General features: G+C 29.4%; 1 protein-coding gene across 8 annotated transcripts in view; it reads right to left on the bottom strand.

The window, feature by feature from the left end:
* LOC6033267 (trissin receptor) overlaps window positions 1-14,057 on the bottom strand; it is a 116,988-nt gene that overhangs the window by 47,843 nt on the left and 55,088 nt on the right. For 6 of the 8 annotated variants that reach the window (XM_038255894.1, XM_038255887.1, XM_038255890.1 and 3 more), the window contains one exon: window positions 3,965-4,274. The gene's annotated coding sequence lies outside the window, so the exon portion shown is untranslated. Of the gene's footprint in view, window positions 1-3,960; window positions 4,275-14,057 lie in introns of all 8 variants that reach the window. The other 2 variants (XM_038255888.1, XM_038255891.1) reach the window with 1 other exon arrangement.

The following is a 14,057-nucleotide window of genomic DNA, read 5'->3' as shown; positions in this document are numbered from 1 at the left end:
AACCGGAACAAATTGAAGATCGATTTTCGAAAAACATTTTTTTTAGGATTTGGAATAGTTTTTCAGTGCATCATACGATTTTCTTGCAAATAAGGTCGAAATATGAAATTTCCAAATCTTTTTAGCATCACAAAGATGGCATTACTCAAACACAACCACACAACACAATTAATTTCCGTGAAGATTGAAATTTTGTTAATATATAACATCCGTTTGACTTTAATGTACCTCAATTTACTTTGATGAAATAAGATAAAAAAAAGTCAATCGACAGATATTTTATGAAAGGTGAGGTTTTAAAAAGTTTAAAAACGAAGTACTTTCCTTAAATAATAATATCCTTCATCTTCACGCTTTCTTTGTATCGTTTTAATTTTTTTGAATAATATTAAAAGGATTGAAATTTTTTATTTAAATTTTACTTATTCACATTCTAAATAAATGTTTGTGCTGTTCAGGAAAACACAAGAAAAATATGAGGCATGAAAAAACTACAGTATTTAATCCAAACAATTTCGAAAAAGTATTGTGTAGTTTGATGTTTCTAAAAAAAAGATAAATTCACCAATTTAAAAACATCTTAGAGATATAATAACTGATATGAATTTGAAATTTTATGATTTTCATTAATTTACAATTTTATCATTTACTCAGCAGGTTCATGTTAATTTTTGTATGAAAAGCTCTTAGTTTTTAATAAAAACTAAAATCAAACCGTTATTTTTTTTAATTCACTTCAATTTTATCTTTGCATTTATTATGTCCTAACAGCAGTTTACGTAAAATAAATGAAGGATATTTTTTTTTAAATTACGCCAAAAAAGACCTTCATGAGCACTCTCAATTGATTGACTAAATTTAAAAATTGAGTAGTTAGTTTTACTGAGGGGGGTAAACATACATAAAATTTTGATTTTTTAACATTTCAAAATCCAACCAATAGTTTCCGACGTGAAAATAAAAGCTGGTAAAATGACTCTGAGAAAAACAATTTTTAACGGATTTTACAGTCATTCCTCCGTTTAGCACCGCATATGGGGGACGCAAAACCGCGGCGTGCATAACTGAAGCACAGAGCTTATTGGATTGTGGCTATATGAGACATTGGGTATAATTCTATGAAAAATAATCTAAACTTCAAAAAGTTTTACTGTTTTAGAATTGGGATGATGTCAGCTTACCTTTGCAATCATAATTACATGAAATTTTTTCAAAACTATGTATTTTTCCTGTGTTTTTAAATTGATTTTTTTTTTCTCGAAAAAATCTAAAGATCCTTGTTCTTGCAATTTGGATATCAAATGATCGGAGTTTTTAAAAACATTTCGGAAGTAATTTGTTTTTTTGAATAACAAAAGTGTTAACAATACTACGTATTTTCGAAAAAATGCCAAAATTTTAGTTTTTAACAATATGTGTATCAAATGATCTAGATTTTTTTCATATTTTCGAAAATAACAACACAATGTTTTGAATTATAAAAAAAATACAAAATTGCGTTTATTCGAAGAAAAATCTACAAAATTTCAATATTTTACAATTTGGATCTAAAATGATCGGGATTTTTAAATACATTTTGAAAATAATAAACAAAAATTTAAAAATGCTCAAAATTAAAAAAAAACTACGTATTTAAAAAAAACTTGAAATATCATTATGTTACAATATGAGTATCAAATAATTGGGATTTTTTAAACTCTTGGAAAGTTATAACACATAATTTTTTAAATCAATTTTTTCACACAGCTACGTATTTTCGAAAAAAAATACTTTATCGGTCAGTTCAGTTCAAAACAGTAACATCAAGTGTTTTTTCAAAGATACGTAATTTTTTTTACCACTTTCGAAATATACGAAATAATCACGATCATTTGACACCCATATTGTATAAAAACAAACTGATTTTTAAATTATTATTTTTTTTTTTCAAAAATACGTTGCTTTTTATGTTTTTTTTCTGAATTTTTAAAAATTTTGTTTTTTTTTAATTGAGGAAAAATTCCGAACTTTTGATACCCATATTGCAAAAAACTGAAATTGTTAGAACTTAAAAAAAAAATACGCAGTTTTGTAATTTTTTTTAGAATTTTCAAAAAAAAATGCATGAGAACATTCGAAATGTATGAAGAAATCGCTATCATTGATATCTATGTTGTAAAAAACTGAAATTTGGAGTATTTTTTTCAAAAATACAGAATTTTGTGAAAATTTTGAGTATTAAATTTTTTTCTATTACCTTTGAAATGTATGAAAAAATTCCGATCTTTTATCATATTGCAGTAACAAAAATGTTGAGTTTTTTTTAGAAACATTGCATTTTTTGTGATTTTTTATGTGATTATAACTGCAATGGATAGCTGACATCGTCCCGATTCCGAAACTCTAAAAATTTTTGAAGTTTGGATGATTTTTCATAGGATTATAACCAAGGTCTCCCATAAAGCCAAAATCCCATATGCTCTGTTCTTCAATAATTAAAAAATTATTATGCATTTAGCCGTACTTAACCGAGGCAGCTGTACGATGCAAAACTAAGGCAGTGCAAAACCGAGGCGTACAAAACCGGGGCATGACTGTAAACTCAAAGAGGCTATATCTCTGAAGCATCAATATTGTTCAAAGGAAAAGATGTTAAATCTTTTTGAAAATATTCAAGCAGTGTTGTTATTCTTTTGTAAACCATTGAAAATGTTAAAATATTACCAAATTTCAACCCAATAATGCCTTAAACTTGTTAACGTCACAATCTTAAAAAAAAACATTTTTCATTTCAATTATTTTTTTCATAAATTTTTGTATGATTTTTTTTTCAATTTTTGTATGAAATTGTCCAAAAACCATTAGTTTTTCATAAGTTCATACGAATTTACACCATCCTTAATGCAAGTGCAAAAGAAGCCTTCTTTGGTCACCAAAACACATAAAAAAACGCAAAAAGGCAAAAATATACATATTTTTCGTGATTCCAACATTTAGTAACAAAAAGAGAAATAATAATTTGGACATTCTTTTCCATGAACCTATCTTATTTTTTTTTTTTTGAAAAAGTACAAGTCATAACCTAGAACTACAACCTTCAATCTTTAGCCCCAAATCAATCAGAAAAGATTCAGGTTTTTGAATATTCACAGTTTTATATTGTATCAACACCTTCAAAATTGGACTGAAAAGTGGTTTTTTTACATTGTGATAGTAATCAAAAAGTGTGATAAAAAAAATGTCATTGAAATCAACAGAACAAAATAAAAAAAAACGAAAAAAATTGCGAAGGTCTGGAATTTTTTACTTAGGTTTACTTTTTAGTTTTAAACTTGTTAAATTAAGTATTAAATTTGTGTATAAATAGCCTTAGATTTGATTGACTTAAAAAAACAAAATTTCTCCCACATCATGCATTTTTCGATATATGTCTGAACACGCTGTATTTTTTCGAGTACGTATGGTGAAAAATTCGGTAAGTCTGAAATTTGACACCATGAAAAAAGGGCTTTTTCCGACATTTTGCGGGATCCGTCGAAATATTTCATCCAGGGGTCTTGAGCAACTTTTTTTAAAGCTTTTTTTAAATTTTATTGGATTTTGCTTCATAAAAGTTGCTTTAGAAAAATTCGCTTGGATGTTAACTTAAAAAGCTAGAAAAACTGATAAAATGGCTCGTAAGGAGTTCAAACGTAGTTTAAATTCTCAAGAATCCATCGATTTTAAGCTTCTTTTCTGAAGAGTTTGGTGGTCAAGAGCCGTCCTTTCATGGTGCCAAATATCAGACTGGCCGAATTTTTTATCTAATCTTTGTTCTAGGAAACACACCGTGGCCAGAAATTGTACAGAAACCAATCCTTATAAGCATAATGTAAAAGAGCACACATTCGAATATAAATTTCCCATTTCAAATTAAATTCAGAAATATAAATTTTCCCAAGCCACTAAAAATTTCACTACCATTTCCACCTCATCACCCACCTACCGCACTGCAGAAAAGACCTCTCCTCTGTTCACTTGTGCGAGTGAACAAGATTTATTGTGCCGTGTCACCATCACACCTACAACCACACCAACACTGCCGACGTACTTCGCTTATCTGCGTGAAAAGACAACCAACAGTCGCCGGCGTCGTCTTCGTTCCCATTGTTTTCTTCTTCTTTTTCTCTTTTTTCCTTCTTCTCTGTCACGTTGACGTCTGCGGTTTCTTATCAGGTTACGGGATAAGGCGAGACGATTTCACTTTGTTTTTCGGCTGATGGCTCGGCTGATGAATCTGGAGGACTCGATCTCATCTGAAATTGGAGAGTGAGAAAAAAAGAAGGATATTTTTTATTATTTCCGGCTCGATTGATTTGATGAGATTTGAAGGTGTGGGGAAAAGTTATTATTTGAATATGTGCGAACTGATTTTGACGGAAACGAATAAACTTTTGTTTTTATTGATTTGGATGTTGGCAGATTAATAAACTAATTTAATCAAATGGAAATTGGTTCTAAAATAAACTTCGATTTGAATATTCTTTCATTAATACAAATTATAATGTTTTCAAATAACACATTTTTCAATTTAACTAAAAGAAGTAAACCATAGATAAGTATAAAACTGCACTGTAAGAAATTTGGTAAAATTGTACAACAGTTCTGTCTACTGATGATGTTCAATTTATACAAGAACACAAACAAAAAAAAAAACGTTCCAACATCACGAAAAATTCCCATTAACATCGCACATGGGTAATTCTCTACCAACTCACACGAAATCGGGAAAAGTTGCCCCGACCCCTCTTCGATTTGCGTGAAACTTTGTCCTAAGGGGTAACTTTTGTCCCTGATCACGAAACCGAGGTCCGTTTTTTGATATCTCGTGACGGAGGGGTGGTACGACCCCTTCCATTTTTGAACATGCGAAAAATGAGGTGTTTTCAATAATTTGCAGCCTGAAACGGTGATGAGATAGAAATTTGGTGTCAAAGGGACTTTTATGTAAAATTAGACGCCCGATTTGATGGCGTACTCAGAATTCCGAAAACGTATTTTCATCGAAAAACACTAAAAAGTTTTAAAATTCTCCCATTTTCCGTTACTCGACTGTAAAATTTTGGAACATGTCATTTTATGGGAAATTTAATGTACTTTTCGAATCTACATTGTCCCAGAAGGGTCATTTTTCATTTAGAACAAAATTTTTCATTTTAAAATTTCGTGTTTTTTCTAACTTTGCAGGGTTATTTTTTAGAGTGTAACAATGTTTTACAAAGTTGTAGAGCAGACAATTACAAAAATTTTGATATATAGACATAAGGGGTTTGCTAATAAACATCACGAGTTATCGCGATTTTACGAAAAAAAGTTTTGAAAAAGTTACTTTTTGCGTTTCTCTTTGTTTCGTCGTCCGTGTCTGTCGCGGGTGACCATGAACGGCCATGATCGATGACGACCAACTTTTTCAAAACTTTTTTTCGTAGAATCGCGATAACTCGTGATGTTTATTAGCAAACCCCTTATGTCTATACATCAAAATTTTTGTAATTGTCTGCTCTACAACTTTGTAGAACATTGTTACACTCTAAAAAATAACCCTGCAAAGTTAGAAAAAACACGAAATTTTAAAATGAAAAATTTTGTTCTAGATGAAAAATGACCCTTCTGTAGATTCGAAAAGTACATTAAATTTCCCATAAAATGACATGTTCCAAAATTTTTACAGTCGAGTAACGGAAAATGGGAGAATTTTAAAACTTTTTAGTGTTTTTCGATGAAAATACGTTTTTCGGAATTCTGAGTACGCCATCAAATCGGGCGTCTAATTTTACATAAAAGTCCCTTTGACACCAAATTTCTATCTCATCACCGTTTCAGGCTGCAAATTATTGAAAAACACCTCTTTTTTCACATGTTCAAAAATGGAAGGGGTCGTACCGCCCCTCCGTCACGAGATATCAAAAAATGGACCTCGGATTCGTGATCAGGGACAAAAGTTACCCCTTAGGACAAAGTTTCACGCAAATCGAAGAGGGGTCGGGGCAACTGCTGTGTGAGTTGGCGGAGAATTACCCACATGCCTTCCTTCGTTATCGTCGCTGTCATCGTCACAATTTCGTGTGTTATCCTTGCTCTCTCTCTCGGAGGATAATAAATCTGACAAAATTTGTCGCCAAACATGTGCCCGAAAGCCACAGGAAATGAAACCGACAAAAGACCAAAATAACGACCATCCATTTTTCTCGGCTTTTCCCCAAAGCTCTAAAGTTGGAGCAAAGATGTGGAAAGTGTTTTTACCACAGTCATTTTCTGTGGACAAACAATAGGATGACACATTTCTTCTTCCTATGATTGCCTAGAAAACATCTGGCTCTGTGACAGGGGGTCATAACTCAAACAAATTGGCATTTTTTACTATTCTTAACAATTTAAATTTCAGCCTGTTACATGAACGATTACTTTAAATTTGAAAATAACATCTCATCAACCAATTATTTGCTACCATCAAGTCAAATTGTCATACATTTCCGTGGAACTTTATTTGATTTATATGTTAAACATTAAGGCGAAAAAGCCACTTTCATTTCACACAAACACGTCGAGCTCTATCTACACTTGATGATAGCACTCAACCATCTAGAGAAAGGAAGAAAAAAGGCACAATAATATACCATGAATAAGAAACGAGCGCATAACAAATACATTTTCACTGCCACCATACTCAGTTTGTGTGGTGTGTCTGAGCCTTAGCTTTTTCCCAAATTGCTGATGTCATTTCTTGATGCGCTGGCAGACTGGAGTCTGAGGGTCGTTTGTTGAGCCCAGAACCGATGTTGGCGTGTAGGTCGACGTTTCATCTCGTGATATGCCAAAAATATGACCTCTCTGTTGGATGATCTTTGCGGCCGAAGAAATGTGCCAGAACCATTCTTGAGGCTTGGTACAGTAGACGGAAATAATTGTGACCTTGACATCCGGTGAAAAATTTAATTTAATTGAAAAATAATCAGATCCGTTTACTAACTTTGAAATCTGAAATTAAATGTACCGATATCAGGGGTCTGGGGGATGAGTTTGAGTCATAAAAAAAATGCAGAAATTTGTATGAACCAACCTCACTCCCCAGACCCAATGATGATGACGGTAATGAAAATAATGCAGATATTTTTTCATGTGTATTCCGTAGCATTAGATCTTTTAAATATTTCGCTTCCAATAAATCTTGTTAAAACTAATGTTAACATTCCTTGAAACATGAACATTTTTTTAAAACAATAAAAACATCTTTTGCTTCCACATTAAACATTTTCCACAATAGCTCTCTTCTTAAACATTAAAGTCGTATCCAATTAGGCAAATCTAGTTGGAGGTGGAAATTTATCATCGATCGACCATCTCTGATTTCTGGTTCGTATACAAAGAAAAACTAAAAAAAAGTTCTGAAAAATGTAAAACATGTGTCAAAATGCTGATTTTAGTTCGAATTGAAAAAATGAATCTCGCCTACAAACTTAGATTTTTTTTAACCGAATTCGGTAGTTGAAAAATCGGTAAAGTTTTAATCGGTAAAACATCTGTCAAAATGAACAAATTTTACCAAATTTCGGTTGGACGATGAACATTAAGGAACTTCAATACCAAATTTCAGTTTTTTTTACCAAATTCGGTCATTTCAGTTTACTGAACTGTTAAGCAGTTGAAAATTCGTTAATTTTAACTGAATTCGTTAAAAAAAATCCAATTGTGTAAATTATTTGCGTTTGATTAGATTAAAGTATATTTGAATATGCATTTTGGTGTTTTTAAAAAAGCAGGGCATATTTTTTTGTTTCAATTTTGAACATTTTCTGAGTTGTGAATGTCATGGGCAATTTCTTCATTGTCAATCTTAATTTTGTTTTGAAATATGAACGTATGAATTTCGAATAAACAAGATATATTTGCAAATAAAAAAATATGTAAATAAGAATTGCAATTCTGATTTTTTTAATTTTAATTTTTCATATTCGCAGAGGGTGTTTTAATATTTTGCCTTATGATCACATTAAAATAAAATTATCATATAAAATTAATAAATGGTCTAGGGACCATTCATAAACCACGTGAACACTTTTTTGGAAATCTCATTTAAAATCTTTTTTGTATGAAGCGTGGAAAATCGTCAGTCCCGTTTATCATTTTATCATTTGATCATTTGATCATTTTATCATTTTATCATTTTATCATTTTATCATTTTATCATTTTATCATTTTATCATTTTATCATTTGATCATTTTATCATTTTATCATTTTATCATTTTATCATTTTATCATTTTATCATTTTACCATTTTATCATATTATCATTTTATCATTTTATCATTTTATCATTTTATCATTTTATCATTTTATCATTTTATCATTTTATCATTTTATCATTTTATCATTTTATCATCATATTATTTTATCATTTTATCATTTTATCATTTTATCATTTTGTCATTTTATCATTTTATCATTTTATCATTTTATCATTTTATCATTTTATCATTTTATCATTTTATCATTTTATCATTTTATCATTTTATCATTTTATCATTTTATCATTTTATCATTTTATCATTTTATCATTTTATCATTTTATCATTTTATCATTTTATCATTTTATCATTTTATCATTTTATCATTTTATCATTTTATCATTTTATCATTTTATCATTTTATCATTTTATCATTTTATCATTTTATCATTTTATCATTTTATCATTTTATCATTTTATCATTTTATCATTTTATCATTTTATCATTTTATCATTTTATCATTTTATCATTTTATCATTTTATCATTTTATCATTTTATCATTTTATCATTTTATCATTTTATCATTTTATCATTTTATCATTTTATCATTTTATCATTTAATCATTTTATCATTTTATCATTTTATCATTTTATCATTTTATCATTTTATCATTTTATCATTTTATCATTTTATCTTTTTATCATTTTATCATTTTATCATTTTATCATTTTATCATTTTATCATTTTATCATTTTATCATTTTATCATTTTATCATTTTATCATTTTATCATTTTATCATTTTATCATTTTATCATTTTATCATTTTATCATTTTATCATTTTATCATTTTATCATTTTATCATTTTATCATTTTATCATTTTATCATTTTATCATTTTATCATTTTATCATTTTATCATTTTATCATTTTATCATTTTATCATTTTATCATTTTATCATTTTATCATTTTATCATTTTATCATTTTATCATTTTATCATTTTATCATTTTATCATTTTATCATTTTATCATTTTATCATTTTATCATTTTATCATTTTATCATTTCATCATTTCATCATTTTATCATTTTATCATTTTATCATTTTATCATTTTATCATTTTATCATTTTATCATTTTATCATTTTATCATTTTATCATTTTATCATTTTATCATTTTATCATTTTATCATTTTATCATTTTATCATTTTATCATTTTATCATTTTATCATTTTATCATTTTATCATTTTATCATTTTATCATTTTATCATTTTATCATTTTATCATTTTATCATTTTATCATTTTATCATTTTATCATTTTATCATTTTATCATTTTATCATTTTATCATTTTATCATTTTATCATTTTATCATTTTATCATTTTATCATTTTATCATTTTATCATTTTATCATTTTATCATTTTATCATTTTATCGTTTTTTTCCATTATTTTTCAAAAATCAAAATTATTTGGAAAAATTGGCAACACTGCCAAAGAAATTTTGACCAACTTTTGTATTAGCTCAAAAGAATGTAAAACATATCCAAAAATATGATTATTCTTAAAATGAATATTATGCGCAGTACAATTTTTTGTGTGATAAGTCGAATTAAAAAAATGGCAATTTGTTAAAGCAAAACTATATTGCCGTTGACTCCAAACCGACCAGGGCTCGATCTGGAAATTCTTTAAAATGATCTTAAATTTGATCTTGAAAAGCATTGAAAAAATATTCTCAGTTATTTTAAAAATAACGGCTTTGTTGTTTATACTTATTAATGTTAACTGAGTCAATGCATCGTTTTGAAAATTGCCATTTTCAGGGGTCAGCTATGGCTGTCTTTAAACATAAAATCACCTGTATTTTAGAAGAAAAAAAAAACAGATGTGTAATATATTTTATTCCATTGATTTTTTTTGCGCTTTTCAGCTAATGTTTTATTTAAATTCCAAAAATGTATGTAAAAATCATTTAAACAAAGGCTGGAAAGTATAAAAACAAATATTCAAAAAAATGTTTGTAATCTATTTGATGTGTGTTTTTTATTATTTTATTTTTGAACCTAACTTTACCGGTAAAAGGACAAATAATACCGTGTTCATCAAAGAAGTTATCCACTCGAGGCCTATTACTTGACCGGTAATGACATCGTTTCTATAACTATCCTTGGGCATTCAGTTGGCACAGCTCAACGCTGAGGCAAATATAGACTTGATGATCTGACGAATGTCCTCGATGGGATGAAGACGCCCTCGAACACCTTCTCTTTTGGTCATGCCATCCCAACAGTCAGGTCCCGAAAAGCGAACGTTTCAAGAGTACGAATTGCATCGTTTGCTGGTCCTTTGCCCACGTGGTCACGTGCACCCTCTCGGGAAAGGGGTAAAGTTGAGTTAGTTTTATTGCACCGAGAAGGATGATCTTGATGATGCTGTAAAAAGGTTGCCAAGGAATCTTCCCCCGTTGACATGACTAATGTAGGTGGACAGCTGAGTGACGTCAGTCTGAGGAAATACGATTGGGACGAGAGTGCAGATTAAGCTTAATTCTCTTTTCCACTTTTTGAATGCCTTAATAAATCAATCCAGGGTTTAAGACTTCCGTTCGAAAATACGATTTATGAGCTTTCGCAAACGAACATAACCTCAAAAAGCTTCCCCGGCTTGTATTTTATTCAAACAGGCAGCCTACCTTGCTGCTCGAAAAATCTTGCAACAGGAAATCGTTTATCATTCTACAAAGAGCTCTTATCTCACGTGCTGTCAATTGGGTCGCCAAACAAAGCACAAACAACAATTCGGGTGGCGTCAAGTTTTGCAAAAAAATATGGAGTCAAACACACGGTCGTCTTGCTTTGTAGGGTACAGAGCCCATTGTTGTCTTCTACTGAATAACGAAAATGTTAGAAATTCAAGAATACAAATTGTACCCAGTACCATTAGGATATTGAAAAATCAGATAAACAAAGTTAACCAGTCAGGGAAAGAAAAAACAACACCTCACAAAAAAACGGTGATAAAACATGAACCATGCTGCTTTCCAGCAAGTAAAACAATCAATTTCAGCGAAACGAAAATGATAAAATAAAAACTCCCCCGGTTCTCGAAATAACCCACTATTTATGTTTACCCATCACAACAGGTTATTTTTCCAGCAGCAGCAGCGAACCGCCACTTCAAGAGAGCGGCGTCGTTAAGGCTGAAGGAAAATCGGCCGGAAAACCGCAGGCTCGCGGGGAGGGAAAAGTGATCCAAAACCGTGGTTAGCGGATTTTTTACGATACCCGCGGTGAAATTGATTTTTTTTGCGCTTTCTTCTCTCTCGGTGGGGTCATAAAAGAGTTCCCAGCGATATTGATTCACAGCAAGCTGTTTCCAGGTTGATTCCGGAAGGGTTAGATGAAAGATTTTTGTTTTGTTTTAAATGTTTCGGATGTTGGTTTAATGCATTTACCATTTTGCATAACTGGTTTGTCAGTACAAGTATTCATACAAATTTGGGAGCTGTTGAAACATAAAATAAAAGAAAACCTTCTTGAGAAGAATTTTCTGATCGATTTGGCATCTTTAGCAAAGAATTGAAATTGACCTATTATTTCAAAACATATTTTGGACTATCTTTAAACATCACATTAAACAAACAATTTTTTTCGCTTCTTAAACACTTTTTCTCAGAGTTGTCGTTTTACTTAAAATATTGTTCTCTTACTTAAGGTCATAATAAAACAATATAAAAACTATTGAACAATAATCTTTTGGTTTTTTTTTAAGTTTTAGTATTCCAAAAGTGCCAACTTTTAAACCTGAGAGACTTTTTTTATTTCGATCAAATAATGTTTTTTTTCATAGTCATATTTTAAATGTTTCAATTGAACACGCGCAAATATTTTCAAAAATGAATTTGTAACCAAAAAGAATATTTCTGAAATTTTTATATGAAACAACCGATAAATATATTTTTAATAACTAATTTTTCTCTAAATAAAATTAATAGTATTTATCCTCGTCAGTTAAGAATCATTGATAACTGAAACATGGACTAACAAAATAAAATTACGAAAAGTACATATTTTTACGTGCTAAGTTCAAAGCTCACATTTTTCAATTCCCGATTTCTAGGAAACTATTGATCCAATTTTCAATGTCAAAAGTCATTTGAAAAATGTATAGTCGAAATTTCTAATTCAGGACAGAACATTTTTAAAAAGACAAACATGTTTTAGCCAAAAATTCTGGTAGATTTGACAAATCTTTATGTTCTTTTTTAACTTGAAAAAGTTAGAAAAAAGAGAACAACATAATAAGTTTAAATCTTGAAACAGGACGGTTTTTTTAATATATGCATTATTCAGAATTCCAAGAAAAATATCATCAAATGCCAACTTTTCAGAAATTTCCAAAATGGGCAAAAATCTTTTTTTAATCAATGCTGATTTTTATTTCAAAAAATCGAAATATTGGTCGCAAAAAATTTTCAGCTTCATTTTTCGATGTAAAATCAAATTTGCAATCAAAAAGTACTTCAGTGAAACTTTGATAGAGTGAATCGTTTTCAAGTTAAAACCATTTTTTGTGACTTTTTTGAATATATTCGCAATTTTTCAATAGGACCAAACATTCAAAACTATGCCCTTTTAAAATGTTAGTCTTGATTAAAAAATTTTGAAAATAGTTTTTTTTGAGAAGATCGTAAATTTCACGAATGTTTCATATTTTAACATTGAAAATCGAACCATTAGTTGCTGAGATATTGACATTAGAAAATTGTGGTTTGTTTGGGTGAGACTTGGTAAACATAAATTTTCATGTTTTAAACCTTTGCATGGCAATATCCCAGCAACTAAGGGTCGTATCAACAAAGTTCAAAAAAGCAAAATATAGAGATTTTTCTCAGCTTTCCAAAATATTTTTTTTTTTCAAAAGTGGGCAAGCATGAATTTAACTTGAAAACGATACAATTTATCAAAATTTCACTTAAGTACTTTTGATTGAAAATTCGATTTTACATCGAGAAAATGATGTTGAAAAATTGTTGCAACCAATTTTTCGATTTTTTGAAAATAATCAGTATTGATTCAAAATTCATAACTCGGTCAAAGATTTTTTGCACAACCTGGAAATTTCTGAAAAGTTGGCATTTGATGTCCTCTAAAACATATCAAAAAATTAAAAGAAAATAAAAATAGTGTTTTTTTGGAAATCAAGTTTGAGTGACAAAAAGTTAAATAAAATTCACCAATTTTTTTTTAACATGTTTAATTTTTTCCAGTGTGGTCCGTATCTATGCCTACAACATTGCCGAAGACTCCAAATCGATCAAAAAATTTCTTCAAAAGATACAGAATTTTGACTTTTCATACATCATTTTTGTATGGACAGTTGCTAAATTTGTAAGGAAAAGTTATATAGACAATTTCATGATGCAAAATGGCTTCATGATGGTCTTTGGGCATACCGAAGGCACCAAAAATGTTTCAGCCGGATTAAAAAATACAAAAAATTAAATTGAAGGAAAAAGACCGATTCCGCAGAGAATTGCTCATGTTAATTATTTTTTTGATTATTTTGGGTGTATTTTCGACACTTTCCAAATCACTTTTTTTAATATCATAACTTTTCCAAACACAAAACGTCCGTCATACCCTATTGCTTATAAGTTGGCACCTTTGTCTACTAAAAAGATAATTTAAATTGGTTATTTTTGTTGAGTGTAACTATTTTGCCGATGACATCAAATCGATGAGTAAAGCCCTTCTCGAGAAACAGGTTTTTAAATATTTTTATTGCACTTTTCTGTGGACAGCCTT

The sequence above is a fragment of the Culex quinquefasciatus genome, chromosome 2 (assembly GCF_015732765.1).
Source record: "Culex quinquefasciatus strain JHB chromosome 2, VPISU_Cqui_1.0_pri_paternal, whole genome shotgun sequence".
Lineage (NCBI taxonomy): Eukaryota > Metazoa > Arthropoda > Insecta > Diptera > Culicidae > Culex > Culex quinquefasciatus.
This window is presented reverse-complemented; position numbering and strand designations above follow the sequence as displayed.